This window comes from Dendrobates tinctorius, unplaced genomic scaffold (genome assembly GCF_039654945.1).
Source record: "Dendrobates tinctorius isolate UK_male_01 unplaced genomic scaffold, ASM3965494v1 ptg000068l, whole genome shotgun sequence".
NCBI lineage: Eukaryota > Metazoa > Chordata > Amphibia > Anura > Dendrobatidae > Dendrobates > Dendrobates tinctorius.
The window spans coordinates 8,121,304-8,139,970 of NW_027361736.1; positions in this window are offsets into that span (position 1 = coordinate 8,121,304).

Below are 18,667 nucleotides of genomic sequence, written 5' to 3' on the forward strand. Positions count from 1 at the left end.
GAATTGAAACCAAAGCAAGTTGTCTTTTCAAAGCAATATTTTAATGCTTTTTGCAACTTTTGTTGCTCTGCATTAATTTTCCAAGTTGCACATTTCAAATGCCAAATGCATGTGGCTTGATTTAACTTGACCAACTCTGCTACATCAAGTACTCACCTATATATGGAAGGCATTGTATTGTATTCAGTCTGCAATATAAATCATCTGTCTTGGCTTTTGCTATTTGGTAGGTACAGGTGTCATTAGCTGCAGTAATGTGTTTAGGTTTGGATGGATACATTTCTGCACACCCACCTGCTACAAGACCATCAGCGCCTTCCCTCATTACTTCAATGTGTAGTTAAGTTATTAAATTTCTACCAGATTCCTGACGCTTATGAATTCTTTAGTGAAACATTGTCTCCCCCTTGAGGCCCTCCAACTTCTAAATTTTGGGAAAAGGGGACAATACAAATATCTCTCCGAGGATCTGTTTATACCAAGGAAGGTGACGGTCACACGGGCATTCTCTGCGTCTGGAGGAGAAACACCAAGGTTACTTACCGGTAGCCAGTTTTTCCGGAGCCCATGACGGCACACATGAGAGAGGGGATCCGCCCAGTCAGGACAGGAACCCTACTGAAGATAAAAGGGCGGTACCTCTCCCTCGCTTCAGTTGGTTTACAGAGCATGAGAGGCCCCCGGGTTAGTACACATGGTAAAACTATCACCACATTATATCTATCTAACTAAAAAACACCCAAACTATAGTGCACACCAAAGGAGTGAAAAGGGGGGGAATATACAGGTGCCGTCATGGGCTCCGGAAAAACCGGCTACCGGTAAGTAACCTTGGTGTTTTCCCGTCTCCCATGACGGCACACATGAGAGACTTTTGTAGAATAAGACACCTTAGAGAGGGACCACCGCTTGCAGCACCCTTCTACCAAAGGTTAGGTCAGTAGAGGAAGACAGATCAAGTCGGTAGTGTTTAACAAAGGTGGAAGGTGAGGACCAAGTAGCGGCTTTACAAATTTGCTCAATCGATACCTCAGCCTTCTCTGCCCAGGAGGTAGCCACGGCTCTGGTGGAGTGAGCCTTGATGCCTTCTGGAACCGGAGTGCCACTTGCGGAGTAGGATAACATAATGGCCTCCCTGATCCATCTGGCAATGGTACTTTTAGCTACCCCGTGCCCCTTTCTACTACCCTGAAAGGCTACAAAAAGGGACTGATCTTTCCTCCACTGACTAGTTATTGACATATATTGTATTATGGCTCTTTTTACATCTAATGTATGGAACTTTTGCTCCCCCGGGTTTCTGGGATTGTTACAGAACGATGGCAAGGAGATCTCCTGAGTCCTATGAAACTTTTGGACTACCTTGGGGAGATAGGCCGGGTCTGGTCTTAGAACCACTCGGTCATCCAAGATCTGTGTATAAGGAGGACATATAGACAGAGCTTGTAGGTCGCTGACTCTTCGGGCTGACGTTATGGCTACCAGTAAGACCGTTTTAAGTGTAAGTAGCTTTGGTGACAGCTCTAGTAGTGGTTCGAAGGGATCTTTGGTTAAAGCCTCCAAAACTAGGTTCAGGTCCCAGGGTGGTATCTTTGGGATAATGACCGGCCTTGACCTGCCACAGGACTTAATGAACCGGGACACCCACCTATTGGCTGCTAAATTGCAGTTTTATAGGGCCCCCAAAGCTGAGACTTGAACTTTGAGTGTGTTAGTGGCTAACCCCAGTTGCAGCCCCGACTGTAAGAACTCTAGGATAGGTCCCACTGGAGCTACATCCCCTAAAGGTTCCCCCAGGAAGTCTAGGAACTTTTTCCACGTTCTACCGTAGATTTGGGATGTTATTGGTTTCCTACTTTTCAACAGGGTGGAGACTAACCCTGGAGAGAATCCCTGGCGACTCAGTAGCGCCCTCTCAAATTCCAGGCTGCTAGATGGAAGCCCTTCACCTGAGAGTGGACCACTGGTCCCTGGGAAAGCAGGTCTGGAATCTCTGGTAGTATCCATGGATCTGTCACTGACATGAGCCTCAGAAGGGAGAACCAAGGCCTTCTTGGCCAAAAAGGAGCTATAAGAATTATTCTTGCCTGATCCTCCCTGATTTTCCTGACTACTACTGGGATCATTGTTATCAGGGGAAATGCATAGGCCAGGATGAACTTCCAGGGTATTTGTAGGGCATCTACTGCGAAGGGGTTTTCCCTTGGATTTAGCGGGCAGAACTTCCTGACCTTCCGGTTGTGTGCGGTAGCGAATAGGTCTATTTCTGGTCTGCCCCAGGCCTGAACTATTTGTTGGAAGACTCGGGAGTTTAGGGACCATTCCCCTTGTCTTAGATGCCTGCGACTCAGGAAGTCTGCTTGTATATTTTCTGCCCCCTTTATGTGCAATGCTGTGATGGATAAGAGATGTTGTTCTGCTAGCTGGAAGAGTAGATCTGATATTTGCATGAGGCCCCGAGATCTCGTTCCCCCCGATGATTGATGTAGGCTACTACTGCCTGATTGTCCGTCATGACCCGGGTGTGGCGGCCCTGAAGTAAGGGAAGGAAATGTTTCACGGCTTTTTCCACTGCCCATAGTTCTTTTACATTTGAATTCTGATCGCTTTCTAGTGAGGACCAGGTCCCCTGTATTGTATTGGATCTCAGGTGTGCTCCCCACCCTGTGGCACTCGCGTCTGTCGTAATGATGTCCTCAACTGGTTTTTGCCACGGGACACCAGCTGTTAGATTCTTTTCTACAGTCCACCAGAGCAGGGAATCTCTTACAGCCACTGAGAGACATAGTTTGCCTTCTAAATGCCCTTTTAATTGTTTCTGCACTGACAGGACTTCCCACTGTAGTTGCCTTAAGTGGTACTGCGCCCATGTTACTGCGGGTATACATGATGTCAGTGAGCCTAAAAGGGACATTGCGTTCCTCAGTGTCATATTTGGCCTTTGTATTGCTGTGCGAGCTAGGCCTCTTATCTTGGTCACTTTCCTCTGGTAGGAGGCAGCGTTGTTGCTCGGAGTCCAATATCAACCCTAGGAAGGATTGCTCTTTTACTGGGGTTATCCTTGACTTGGGGATGTTTACTATCCATCCTAGTCCTACTAGAGTTGCTATTACTTCCTTCACTTGAAGTGTGCAGTGGGATTCCGACCTCCCTATTACCAGAAAGTCGTCTAAGTATGGGACGATCACTATGTCCCTGGATCGCAGAAAAGACATCTCTGATACTCCCGATGGATTGGGATGTGATAGTAGGCATCTTTTAAGTCTATCACTGCCATGAGGCAATGCTGGAACAGGATCTTTGTGGCCGTGTTGATTGACTCCATTTTGAAGGAGCAATTGTCTATCCACTGATTGAGTCTCCTCAGGTTGACAATGGTTCTCCAAGAGCCATCTGGTTTTTGTATTAAGAAGAGGGGGGAGTAGAACCCCCTTCCTTCTTCTTGCGCTGGGACTTCCTGTAGGACTTGTTTTTTCACTAGTCCCAAGACTTCCGTCTCCAGGGCCAGCTGTTGCTCTTGGGCTTTCCTTCTGGGTGTTATTATGAAGGTATGCCTGGGCGGACGGATGAATTTTAATTTTAAGCCGTCCTTGATTATATTTAGGATCCATGTACTGGGGGAGATATTTGCCCAGGCGGAAAGGAAGAGAGAAAGCCTTCCCCCTACCTCCGGCCCAATGTCATTGGGGAGATTTTTTGGAGGAAGTGGAGGGCCCTTTAAACATATAGCCCGATCCTCTTTTTTCTTTAAAGTCCCAGCTTTTTCTATCTCCCGGGGGAAGACCCCTGTTAAATCTCCTCCTCCGAAAGGGCTGCTTCTTAGGTTCTCCCGGAAATCGGGGAAAGCTTTTCTTCCTATCCCCCGCATGCTCCAAAATCTCTTCTAGTTTTTTCCCGAAGAGGAATTGGCCATCGCATGGAATGGAACATAACTTGTGCTTAGAGGGTAAATCTCCGGGACACCCTTTAAGCCACAGGGCTCGTCTTGCCGCATTTGACAGGCTTGCTGCTCTAGCTGTCAATCTTGCAGAGTCTGCAGAGGAATCGGCCAGGAAAGCCGCTGCTCCGTGCACCAATGTTAGATTAGCTAGAATTTCGTCTCTAGGAACTCTATCCTTGATCTGGTCCTCTATTTGTTGCAGCCAGACCATGAGGGCACGAGCGGTACAGGTACCGGCTATTGCTGGCTTCAATCCCCCTGCTGAAGCTTCCCAGATGTGCTTCAGAAACCCATCTGCTTTCTTATCAAGCGGGTCTTTCAACACGCCAGAATCTTCTAATGGTAGGGATACCTTTTTTGAGGATCTGGCTACAGCCCCATCAATTTTTGGGACTTTTTCCCAGGTTTCTGAGTCCTTCTGGTCAAAGGGGTACCTCCTCTTTGATGTGGAAGGTAAGCCCCCTGACCGCTCTGTCTTTTTCCATTCCCTGTCAATTAGCGCTTTTATTTTATCATTTACAGGGAAGGTACGCTTTCGCTTTTCCTCCAGTCCTCCAAACATTACATCCTCTAATGATTTGGGAGTTTTTTCTTCTTTAAAGGCCCATTGTAGCTCTAATGGCCTTGACCAGTTTTTCTACGTCCTCCGTTGGGAAACATGGACGGCCGCCTGTATCGCTGTCCGAGGAGGATTCTGAGGACTGCGTAGAGGAAGAGGAGGTGGAGGGGGACGAAGATCTATCCCGCCCCTTCTGCTTTGGCGAGGCCTCTGAATCGGAGCTCCTTCTACGGTTTCTTTTCTTTTTAAGGGCTGCCTTTAGGGAACCTTTCACCTCCTGATGTATTAACTCCTTCAGACTAGTCACCAAATCAGGGGTCTCCTTCTGTATAGTCCTGTTAATACAGTCAGCGCAGAGATCTTTCTGCCACTGATCTGCCAGCGGGTTTTTACATAGGGCGCATTCTCTATTTTTGGTTTTGCTGCTGGCCTTCCTCGCCCCCTAGTGATCAAACAGAGAAAATGGAACCCCATTACCATAAGGGTGACATTCACGTAGATCACTCACCACCGCTGTCAATCAGGGGTACCGATCTCGGAGGCTCCTCAGATGCAGTCGTGACGTTTCTCCTGGACGTCCCAGAGTCATGCCGATTGCGTTTATGACTGCTGCTCCTACCACTTGAACGACTGCTCCTGGTATGTTGGTGGCTCGGCCTGGCATCTGGCGAGAGGTCTTGCTGCTGACGCTGCTGCTGTCGCTGCTGACGCTGCTCGTCTTGCCCCACTTCCATTCTGAAGCCTTGGGCATGAGTGCGTCTTCTGTGGTCATCCCCCTTATGTAAGGGGGATCCACTGCACTCTCCGCCTCCTCCGGTTACCCCCACAGCCCCTCCCCCCCGCCATACCGCCGGGATCTCTCTTCACCGATCGGCGGTCTTCACCATGGGCGCCGTCATCTTGAATTGTCGGCGCCGCCTCCCGAAGTCACGCGGGCACGCCCCTTCCCCAGCGTGCCCTGCGCGTGACGTCAGAGGAGCGCGACCCGGAAGCGGCCGCTCCCTCAAGGCTCCTGAGCTGCTCCAGAGTAGGGAATCACCGGCAGAGGGGGAGAGGGCGGTGCGGCAGCCACGGCAGAGCCCCAGGACCCCCGCCGTGCTGTTCCTGCGCCCGCTCGGACGCTGAGCCCCGGAGGACCCGCGGACGGCGCTTCCTCCATCCCGACGCCCAGCGCTCAGGAGCCCAGCCTGATTTTAAATGCGATTCTCCCGCGGAATGGAATCTGGAATTCTCACGGTAATTTCCGCAAGAGATCCGCTACGTGTGCACATAGCCTAAAAGTTAAGTTTTATGATATCTCTTGCTACAGAGTTATTGATCCTGGGCAATTGGTCCAAAGTGTCTATGGGAAAAATGTACACAGAAAACTTAGCATATCTGCAAGAAAAAGTGACAGGTTGTGAATTTGAAGCACACACTCCCGGTCAGTTTACACTGCATAAAAAAAGCCCAGCGGGTAGGAGGTTTTTATAAATCCCATCCACATTGCTGATCTGTAAGAAGCTGCATTTTTGATGGAACAAAAATATGTAGTGTCAAAAACGCACCATAGCCTAAGGCTGGAGTGGAGTCACATCGGATGCGATATACTAATGATACTCGGCTCCAGCTGTGCTGCAAGCGTGATCTGAGTGTCCGTGCTCTGTGCTCCAATCCTCTCTCATGAGAGAATCACAGCACAGAAGCGAAGGAGACGGAGAAAGTAATTTCTCCATCTCCTCCATGGCCTGACTTTGTGTATATCGGACTGCACTGGGATGACATCCGAGTGCAGTGTGAAGTTTCACTAAGACCCATAGGCTTATATGGGTTCGAGTGAGCCGAGTCTCGCTGCCAATCACAGCATGCTGCCATTGTTCTCTCATGACGATTTGACATGAGAAAATAATTACTGATCTCCTCTGCCCCATAGAATAACACTGGGCCGAGTGCTATCCGATAAAACATCACATGGCACTACCCCCCACGTTGTTTGTTTTAAAAATAACAACCTGTGCTTTATTCACACTGTGCAGATGCAGCGTCTACAGTTCTGTTGTCTCGTCAGTAGTGCTGCAGCCAATCAGGAGCTCAGCAGCTCATTCTCTGGAGCGCTATTGACGTGACCGTCAGAGATGCAAATAATGATAGACGCCGGGCGCAGCAGCAGTGTGAATTATTTTACAATAAACTGCTGAAGAGGAACAAGTGTAAGTCTTCAAGCTGACTGTGAAATATAAATGACCTCCGGCCACTTCCTCCACCAATCAGCATGTGAAACAGCTGACATGATGACATCATGTCATCGTGTCAGTTGTGTACCGCCGGAGAGTAAGTGCTTTGGCGTTGGCTTCCTCGGGGGAAACGCGCATTGGGGCTGTGTGCTCCAGGAACTCTTAGCGCGGAATTATGGGTAAGAGTGACATTTGCTACAATATGCATTTTTGATATATGAGAAACTGCTAGGGATCTCACAGGAGACCCTGCACCCGGCACGTCTATTGAATCTACTCTTTTTTTATGGTTTACATTCTGGCACATGCACTTTAAAGCCGTGCATTATGGTACACATATATAACCTATATGACTTTAAACCTTCTTCCCACCTCTTGATGTTTATCTAAGGCCCGGTTTCTATATACTTTCTTGTCTGCTCATTCCCCGTATGTGAACCCTTTTATGCTTTTATGTACATCTATATGAACTTTTGTATATTGAATACTTAATAAAATTTGTATTTTATTGGATTTACACTCAGTTGTTTTTGTTTATCAAAGTTATAGATATAGGTCATCAATAATAGTTCAGTGAGTATCTGACTCCCTGCCCATCAGCTATATGAAGAGGCCGTAGCACTATGGAGAGCACAGCATCATCTTCATTATCTACGAGACCCCGCTCTGTGTAAAGTAGCAACTTTTATTGGTACTGCAACTAAGGCTGTAATCACAAGAGTGCATAAAATCTGATGCGAGAGCATCGGATGCGATATGCCAATAACCCTGTGCTCCATCTTTGCTGCAAGCGGGAACCTAGTATCAGTGTTGTCTGCTCCCATCCTCTCGCATGACAGAATCGCAGCTCAGGTGCAGAGTGGATGGAAAAAGTAATTTCTCCATCTCCTCTATTACCTGTCTCGGCGTATATCGGACTGCACTGGGATGACATCAGAATGCAGTCCAATGTTTCACATGCATCCATAGACTCACTGCCTGTCGCAGCATGCAGCTATTGTTCTCATGTCCAATCGACATGAGAAAATAATCACAGATTTGAGCTGCACCATAGAGTAACACTGGGCCGAGTGCTATGGGATGTTTTATCACATAGCACTCAGCCATGTTATATGCTTGTATGACCTCGGCCTTAGAGCAATAAATAGGACTGAACTGTTATACTTGGCCTTCTGAGACTGTATGTTATATAGTCGTGTTACGCTCGCCTCACGTCTTGTAATCTACAGGTTCACACAGATTGCATTTTCACGATGCAACAAGTGGGCCTGTGCTCCTTCAAATGCCAGGGCTGAATTTTAGTCCCAGTCAGGCCCAGATCACACCTGTACCTACCAAGCAGCAAAAGCCAAGATAGATGATTTCAATTGCAGACTGAATACAATACAATGCCTTCCATATATAGGTGGAGATGATGTAGCAGAGTTGGTCAAGTTAAATCAAGCCATATGTATTTGGCATTTGAAATGTGCAACTTGGACCAAGAAAAAGCTAATGCAGAGCAACCAAAGTTGAAAAAAGCATTCAAATATGGCTTTGATTTCAATTCAATTCTGTCTTTTTTTTGGAAACCTTATCTCTCCAGATGCTGGGTGTTGTAACCAACGAGCGTGCATACCCCCCTCTCTACCTGTCTGCTGAGGTTACCTCAGCAGACTGAAGCTGGCTGCTGCCGCACAGCTGGAAGACAGTCTGGGCCGCCTATTGTGACACGTGTTCCAATTGTTCCATTGTGACACACCTGGCTGCTGTAAGCCAATAGGATACTCAAACAGGTGAAGGTAGTTAGGTAATTAGGTGGGCCACTAATTCAATCAACACACCAGACCAATTCCTTCTTTGTCATTGAATACATATACACAAAATTTAGAAGTTGGAGGGCCACAAGAGGGAGACAATGTTTCACAAAAGAAATCATAAACGTCCAGAATGTGGTAGAAATTGAATAACTTAAATTCACATGGGATACTTGAATTAAGGTGGGAAGTACTGAGGGTAAGGGGCTGAAGGCCTTGTAACAGGTGGGTAGGTAGAAATGTATGCATCCAAAGCTAAACACATTACAGCAGCTTATTACACCTTTACCTACCAAGCAGGAAAAGCCAAGTTAGATGATTAAAATTGCAGACTGAATGCAAAACAATGCCTTCCATATATAGGTGAATACCTGATGTAGCAGAGTTGGTCAATTCAAAATAAAGCCAAATTCATTTGGTATTTGAAATGTGCAACTTGGACCAAGAAAAAACTAATGCAGAGTAACCAAAGTTGAAAAAAGCATTCAAATATTGCTTTGAAAAGACAACTTGCTTTGGTTTCAATTCAGTCTGTTTTTTGAAACCTTATCTCTCCTGACGTTGGGTATTGTAATGAACGAGCATGCATACCCCCCTCCCTACCTGTCTGCTGAGGCTATAATAACATGCAGAAATAGTAGGTATGTCACCATGGAACAGACGGACCAACAGTTATAGGGAAGTTTATATACAGGGAATGACACTGGTGAAATTAACAGTGTGGAAATGAATATAATGTGAATGGGTTTAGCAAACGGTCAAAAAGCATAAACAGTATTTAACAGTAATAAGTTTTACCTTAAGAAAATAACTTATCAGTCTGCTGGGGTCTTGTTTGAAGGTGTCACTCTTCTCCAATGTTGGCGCCGAGTCACCAGCAGCGCTTGTAGTCCGTAGTACTCTGGATCCTGAGACTTTAACGATGTCTAGTTGGGGTACGAGGGGTTACTGCGGGAGCCAGGGGGGTATGAGACTGATGATATCCTTTTTGCTCCAAGTATAGAATCATAGAATCGTAGAGTTGGAAGGGACCTCCTGGGCCATCTGGTCCAACCCCCTGCTCAAAGCAGGATTCGCTAAATCATCCCAGTCAGATGTCTGTCCAGCCTCTGTTTGAAGACTTCCATTGAAGGAGAACTCACCACTTCTTGTGGCAGCCTATTCCACTCATTGATCACTCTAACTGTCAAAAAGTTTTTTCTAATATCTAATCTGTGTCTCCTCCCATTCAGTTTCATCCCATTGCTTCTAGTCTTTCCTTGTGCAAATGAGAATAAAGTTGATCCTTCTACAATGTGACAGCCCTTTAGATATTTGTAGACAGCTATTAAGTCTCCTCTCAGTCTTCTCTTTTGCAAACTAAACATTCCCAAATCCTGCAACCTTTCCGCATAAGACAGGGTTTGCAGACCGGTCACCATTCTGGTCGCTCTTTTTTGAACTTGCTCCAGTTTGTTGATGTCTTTTTTAAAATGTGGTGCCCAAAACTGGACACAATATTCCAGATGAGGTCTGACCAAAGAGGAGTAGCGGGAAATAATGACCTCACGTGATCTAGACTGTATGCTTCTGTTAATACATCCTAGAATTGCATTTGCCTTTTTTGCAGCTGCATCACACTGTTGACTCATATTCAGTCTGTGATCTATTAGTATACCCAAGTCTTTTTCACATGTGCTGTCACTTAGCCCTATTCCTCCCATTCTGTATATGCTTTTTTCATTTTTATTGCCCAGATGTAGTACTTTGCATTTCTCCCTGTTAAAAACCATTCTGTTAGTTGCTGCCCACTTCTCCAGTTTATTTAAATCTTTTTGAATCCTCTCTCTCTCTTCTCTAGTATTAGCTATCCCTCCTAGCTTTGTGTCATCAGCAAATTTAATCAGTTTACCCTCAATTCCTTCATCTAAATCGCTCTCAGCTGTCCTACCTTCCTGTTTCTGGGTGCTAGAGTGTCCCCCGGGGAACCTGCTGCCCTTGTCAATGGTTCAGGGCACGAAGGAGAGGAGGGAACTCTCCCTCGGCTCTTCCTGTACTTCACTGTTATGAATGAGTCACCGTAGGAGGCAGACACAAAAATAGAAGCTACGTCCAGAAAACCAGAGAAGTTGGCAACTATCAGGTTGCAGACCACTGAACCTATCAACACAACTAGCAGTAGCCGTGGGGGGTTCCTACGGTGCCCTAGACCCCTCGATCACAGCCAGAGAGCTAAATAGCCTAAAGACAGAAAAGGAAATCTAAACTGCCCCAGAGCAGACCCCAAAGCAAAAGGCAGCCCCCAACATATAATGACGGTGAAGCAAGATGAAAAAACACTCACACAGACAGAAAGATAGGCTGAGCAAGCGATGGGGCCCAAAACTAACTAAACAGGACAGGAAAGGAAGGTTGCTGTCTGCAATCTGCAAAAACCCTATCAAAGACATTAGCCAGCAAGCTGATATGGAAAAAGACCCTGAAGCAGCTAGGCTTCAAAACTAAATCAGCACTCAGGTATTTTCAGAAGACAGAGCTAAAGGAATTCAGCTCACCCCAGCAGGGAATGGCAGAAATCCAGAAAAACAAAGCAAAACAAGGCAAAGCAAAAATGCAAAAGGCAGAGCAGAAAACTTAGCTTTAGATGAGCAGGAATTCAGACTGGTCTCCAAGGATCCCACAGAGAAATCACCCGCAGGGCAGAAGGGCGTCGGCGGCCTTATATCCAGTCAGTAACTCCACTCAGCCAGTCATCATCATTAGGCTCAGATGTTTGATAATCAGGCTCACTACCTTTCTTTACCAGAAGAGGGAGTTCATCGGGCCTCAGTAGTGAAGGGGAAAATGAACTCACAACACTTCACTCCCTTACATTCTCCCTCCCTGTGAGCTCGCCATTCCATAGGAGAGAGTTTCTGGAGCTCCTGCTAGCAATCTTCCAGACCTTGTACAATTTGCCAGATGAATTCGTCCTGATTGTAGCGTATGGGGGGTACACCTGCCATTGAACGTTCAGAGCGTCTTAGATCAGTAGAGGTTGAAGAATCAGCCACTAGGAAAGTGGAAGTCGAAGTTTCCTCGGTTATTTCTGTAGTCTCAGGCATCACTGGTTCAGCTGCCGTGGGCATCGGGGCAGCTGGTACCACTCGAGGGTCCCGAGACAAGCAGGGTTGCAGCTTATTACGATGTAGTGTACGGGTGGGAAGCTCTTCACCTGTTTCAGGTTGAATCTCATAGACGGGTCCCCATCTGCTGAGTAGTCGCTTAACCCTGTACGGGCTCTTTTCTCACCGAAACTCCAACTTGTTGTGGGGGCGCTTTTCCCTTACTAAGACGGTGGGTGTGCAGAAATGTATCACACATTGCAGCAGCTTCACACCTGTACCTACCAAGCAGCAAAAGCCAAGATAGATGATTTAAACTGCAGACTGAATACAATACAATGCCTTCCATATATAGGTGAGTAATTGATGTAGCAGAGTTGGTCAAGTTAAATCAAGCCAAATGCATTTGGCATTTGAAATGTGCAACTTGGACCAAGAAAAAACTAATGCAGAGGAACCAAAGTTGAAAAAAGCATTCAAATATTGCTTTGAATAGGCAACTTTCTGTGGTTTCAATTCAAATCAGTCTGTTTTTGGAAACCTTATCTCTCCTGATGCTGGGTATCGTAACCAATGAGTGTGCATACCCACCTCCCTACCTGTCTACTGAGGCTCTCTCAGCAGACTGAAGCTGGCTGCTTCCGCACAGCTGGAAGACAGTCTGTACCGCCCATTGTGACACATGTTCCATTGTCTCCCTCTTGTGGCCTACAAAAATACCTACCTTCACCTGAGTGTCCTATTGACTTACAACAGCCAGGTGTGTCACAATGGAACAATTGGAACACGTGTCACAATGGGTGGCCCAGACTGTCTACCAGCTGTGCTACCAAAGTTGAGAAGTGGGAGATGAATTGGCGGTATTAGTTGATAAATCAAAAAAAATGATGCACCGTCTTAAGGGAATGAGGCTCCTGCCAATCCATGACCGCCTGTAGCTTGGCAGGATCCATTGCCAATCCTTGGGGGTTGATAATATAGCCCAGGAAAGGACTCCTGCTCAAACACACACTACTTCAACTTAGCGTAGAGGGAGTTTGCCCGTAGGAGGTCGAAGACTTTGCAAACATCTCTCCGGTGGGAGTCAATATCTGGAGAGTAGACGAAAATATTATCCAGATAGACTACAACTGAGGTGGTGAGCATATCCCGGAAGATGTCGTTCACAAAGTATTGGAAGACAGCCAGAGCATTACAAAGCCCGAATAGCATCACCAGGTATTCATAGTGCCCATCCCTGATGTTAAATGCGGTCTTCCATTCATCCCCCTCACGGATGCGTATCAGGTTGTAGGCACCCTGCAGATCAAGCTTAGTAAAAACCCTCGCTCCCCGCAACCTATCTAAAAGCTCCAATATCAGGGGCAGAGGGTACTTGTTCTTAATGGTAATGGCGTTAAGACCCCTGTAGTCTATGCACAGATGTAGCACCCCGTTCTTCTTTTGTTCAAAGAAGAACCCCGCCCCTGCAGGTGACACTGACTTTCTAATGAATCCTCTTGCCAGATTCTCCTGGATGTACTGAAACATTGACTGTCAACGGGAGAGAGAGGATAAACCTGACCGCGGGGAGGCTCAGCACCAGGCAAGAGGTCAATAGAACTGTTGTAGGGATGGTGAGGCGGAAGAATCTCCGCTGCCTTCTTGGTGAACATGTCCGCATTGGACCAAAAGTGGTTGGGGAGAGAGGAAAGATCTGCGGTTACCTCTGTAGAAGCAACTTGAAGGCACTCCTGACATCTACCCTCACAGGATTTACTCCATCCCAGAATTCTCCCAGAAGAACACTTTATATGAGGGGTGTGATAGCTTAGCCATGGCATCCCTAAGAGAACCTCATCAATGCCCTCAGGCATGACTAGCAGATGATCTCCAGATGGCATGGAGACATGGATAGAGTAAATAGGATGGTCTGATGTGTTATCTGTGAGGGTAATGTCGACCCATTTATCACCCGTATGGTCACTGGCTTGGCGAGCATCACCAGTGGAATTGCGTGCCATCGGGAGAAGGCAGAAGACATAAATTTGCCCTCCATCCCGGAATTCACGCAAAGCTCTACCACCTGGGTGGATGGGCCAATACCGATAGTCCCCCTAAAGTTGAGCTTAGAGGATGGCATTGCTGCGTCTAGTGAACCAGCTCCTAATGACACTAAGTGTGGACGTTCCATCGCTCGCTGAGGACACCTAGAGGCGATATTTCCTCACTGCTGGCATATCCGACAGACCATGCATGTACGAGCGGTCCGGGACTTAGATCCCGCCCGCGTCACCTCCATGGCCTCAAGTGGCTCGGATGTCTGGGCCGGGGATTCCAGGGGTTTGGCGAAGCTGGGAGCCATCTGAAACCTCTGCCTGCACTGGGCTCATTCCAACCTTCGCTCATTAAAATGAAGGTCGATTCGAGTAGAGACCGCTATTAGCTCCTCCAGTGTGGCAGGAATCTCCCTAGTGGCCAGAGCATTCTTACATGGTCAGCCAGCCCCCTCCAAAACACGGGAATGAGGACTTTTTCCGGCCACTCCAGCTTGGAAGCCTGGGTCCGGAAATGGGTAGCAAATTGGCTGACCGTGGACGAACCCTGTGTAGATGCCAATTGGAGCGCTGTTTCGTGGGTGACTCGAGGTCCCAAAAAGACCTGTTTCAGAGTGTTCAGAAACTGTGAAGCACTCTGCACTGCATGATCGTCACACTCCCACAATGTCGTGGCCCACTCCAACGCCCTGTCCAATGAGAGAGGTATTATGAATCCCACCTTGGCCCACTCTGAGGGGAAACGTGCAGCCAGAAGCACAAGGTGTATAGTACACTGGCTCACGAATCCCCTACATTACTGGCTATCACCAGAAAACTTATCTGGCAATGGGAGACAGGATAATGTCGGAACAGGTGGGGCATTGGACAAAGTGGCTACAGCGATGCTAGCAGCCTGAGCAGCTACTGTGGTAACATCCACGGCTGTGGTTGTGCACTCAAAAGCCGCCAACCTACCCTCCAGCTGCTGAATGTACCGCTGTAGTTGCTGTTCATCCGCCATTACGAGCCAAACCTGGCGCTAGCATAATGTTAGGGCTGGCAGAACGCACCAAGTAATAAAGATGATGGTAAGGTGCGTTCGTAGCCCAGGGTCCATCGTGCAGAGGTGGTAAGCTGCTGCTTGGTAATGGTGGAGGGACTAGTAGTGGGAATGTGGACAGAGCAGAAGACATTGCCGGACACACATCAGGGGATCAACTGACATTACAGAACACCAGTAACACAGGAACAAGTGTTGATTGTGCAGACCGCACTTTTGAGCAGCAACTGGCTGTGTTGGAGGCCAAGGTAAATACTAGAGACACTGAAGCCAGAGGATTGAAATTTTTGATGTTTTTCTACTCCTCTCAACAGCCCAAACAAGACTATAAAAGGATGAGCTTGCAACTACTTTACTTTTGGAGAAAATTCTAAACATTCATTATTCAATAGGGTCTAATAGCAAAAAGAAGCGTTTTGAGTGAACAATCACAGTTCTTGGTAGAATCATGCAGGATTTAAATTTTTGATGCTTTTCTACTACTCTCAACAGCCCAAACAAGTTTCTAAAAGGATGAGTTTGCAACTACTTTACTTTTGGAGAAAATTATTTATTATTCAATAGGGCCCAATAGCAAAAACCAGCGGTTTGAATGAATTCACATTTCTTAATAGAATCATGCAGGATTGAAATTTTTGATGTTTTTCTACTCCTCACAACAGCCCAAACAAGTTTCTAAAAGGATGAGTTTGCAACTACTTTACTTTTGGAGAAAATTCAAAACATTCATTATTCAATAGGTACCAATAGCAAAAAGCAGTGGTTTGAATGAACACTCACATTTCTTGGTAGAATCGTGCATGTTTAAAATTTTTGATGCTTTTCTACTCCTCTCATGAGCCTAAACAAGGCTGTAGAAGAATGAGTTTGCAACTACTTTACTTTTGGAGAAAATTCAAAACATTCCTTATTCAACAGGGTCTAATAGCAAAAAGCAGCGTTTTGAATGAACAATCACAGTTCTTGGTAGAATCGTGCAGGATTGAAATTTTTGATGCTTTTCAACTCCTCTCAACAGCCCAAACAAGTTTCTAAAAGGATGAGTTTGCAACTACTTTACTTTTGGAGAAAATTCAAAACATTCATTATTCAATAGGGCCCAAAATAGCAAAAACCAGCGGTTTGAATGAACACTCACATTTCTTGGTAGAATCATGCAGGATTGAAATTTTTGATGTTTTTTTACTCCTCTCAACAGCCCAAACAAGTTTCTAAAAGGATGAGTTTGCAACTACTTTACTTTTGGAGAAAATTCAAAACATTCATTATTCATTAGAGCTCAATAGCAAAAAGCAGCTTTTTGAATGAACAATCACATTTCTTGGTAGAATCATGCAGGATTGAAATGTTTGATGTTTTTCTACTCCTCTCATGAGCCCAAACAAGACTCTAAAAGGATGAGCTTGCAACTACTTTACTTTTGGAGAAAATTCAAAACATTCATTATTCAATTGAGCTCAATAGCAAAAAGCAGCGTTTTGAATGAACAATCACATTTCTTGGTAGAATCATGCAGGATTGAAATTTTTGATGTTTTTTTACTCCTCTCAACAGCCCAAACAAGTTTCTAAAAGGATGAGTTTGCAACTACTTTACTTTTGGAGAAAATTCAAAACATTCATTATTCAATAGGGCCCAAAATAGCAAAAAGCAGCGGTTTGAATGAACACTCACTGTTATGAAGAATCACCATAGGAGGCAGACACAAAAATAGAAGTTATGTCCAGAGAAGTTGGCAACTATCAGATTGCAGACCCCTGAACCTATCAACACAACTAGTAGTAGCCGTGGGGGGTTCCTACGGTGCCCTAGACCCCTCGATCACAGCCGGAGAGCTAAATAGCCTAAAGACAGAAAAGGAAATCTAAACTGCCCCAGAGCAGACCCCAAAGTAAAAGGCAGCCCCCAACATATAATGACGGTGAAGCAAGATGAAAAAACACTCACACAGATAGAAAGATAGGCTGAGCAAACGATGGGGCCCAAGCTAAACTAAACAGGACAGGAAAGGACGGTTGCTGTCTGCAATCTGCCAAAAACCTTATCAAAGAAATAAGCCAACAGCTGATATGGAAAAAGACCCTGAAGCAGCTAGGCTTCAAAATCTATATCAGCACTCCGGTATTTTCAGAAGACAGAGCTAAAGGAATTCAGCTCACCCCAGCAGGAAATGGCTGAAATCCAGAAAAACAAAGCAAACAAAGTCAAAGCACAAATGCAAAAAGCAGCGCAGAAAAACTTAGCTTTAGAAGAGCAGGAATTCAGACTGGTCTCCAAGAATCCCACAGAGAAATCACCCGCAGGGCAGGAGGGTGTCGGCAGCCTTATATCCAGTCCATAACTCCACTCAGCCAGTCATCATCATTAGGCTCAGGTGCCTGATAATCAGGCTCACTACCTTTCCTTACAAGAAGAGGAAGTTCATCGGGCCTCAGTAGTGAAGGGGAAAATGAACTCACAACAGTACCTCCCCCTTGAGGAGGGGTCACCGAACCCTCAACCACGCCACCAGGGTGATCATGGTGAGCCCGATGGAAGGCACGCACCAATCTTTTGGCATGAATATCAGAGGCAGAGACCCAGGAATTATCCTCCTGACCATAACCCTTCCACTTAACCAAATACTGGAGTCTCCGTCTCGCCAGACGAGAATCCAATACTTTTTCTACCTCATATTCCATGTTACCTTCAACCAATACAGGGTCTGGAGGTGCCACCCCCGGAACAAAAGGTTCAACAAACCTCTTCAACAGAGACTTATGAAACACATTATGGATTTTAAATGTGACAGGAAGAGCCAAATGAAAAGAGACCGGATTAATAATCTCTAAAATCTTGTAAGGTCCAATAAATCTAGGCTTAAACTTAGGAGAAGCCACCTTCATAGCAATATTTTTTGATGATAACCACACCATATCACCAACTTTAAACTGAGGACCAATGGTCCTATGTCGGTTGGAAAACCGCTGGGCCTTTTCCTGGGAGAGAGATAACTTATCTACCACTTGGTCCCAGATCCGGTGCATTCTCTGCACCACAGTGTCAACACCTGGACAGGCAGAGGGCTCCACCTGCCCTGAAGAGAATCGAGGATGAAACCCAAAGTTACAAAAAAAAGGTGACATCAAAGTGGCAGAACTAGCTCTATTATTTAAAGCAAATTCGGCCAAGGGCAAAAATGAAACCCAATCATCCTGATCAGCGGAAATAAAGCATCTCAAATATGACTCCAAGGTCTGGTTTGTTCTCTCTGTCTGCCCATTGGTCTGAGGGTGAAAAGCAGAGGAGTAGGACAACTGAATTCCCAGCTTGGAACAGAAAGTTCTCCAAAATCTAGACACAAACTGAACTCCTCTGTCAGATACAATGTTCTCAGGAATCCCGTGCAAGCGAACCACCTGTTGAAAAAACAGGGGCACCAACTCAGAGGAAGACGGCAACTTAGGGAGTGGTACAAGATGAACCATCTTAGAGAACCTATCACAAATCACCCAAATAACAGTCATCCTTTGAGAGACAGGCATATCAGAGATGAAATCCATTGAAATATGGGTCCATGGCCTCTTGGGGACAGGCAAAGGCATCAACAACCCACTAGAGCGAGAACACGATTTAGACCGGGAGCACGTCCCACAGGACTGCACAAAATTCCTGACATCACGAGACAAGGAGGGCCACCAAAAGGACCGACTCACAAGATCTCTAGTACCAAAAATACCTGGATGACCAGCCAAAGCAGAGCAATGAACTTCAGACATCACTCTCTTCTTCCACTGGTCAGGAACATACAACTTTCCACTGGGACAACGCTCAGGTTTGTCCTCCTGCAACTCTTCCAGAGCACGTCTCAAATCGGGCGAGATGGCAGAAAGAACTACCCCTTCGCCTAAGATGGTAGCAGGCTTGGTCACCACAGGAGAATCCGCAAAGAAGCTCCAAGAGAGGGCGTCAGCCTTGACATTCTTAGTTCCAGGAAGGAAAGAAACCACAAAATCCAA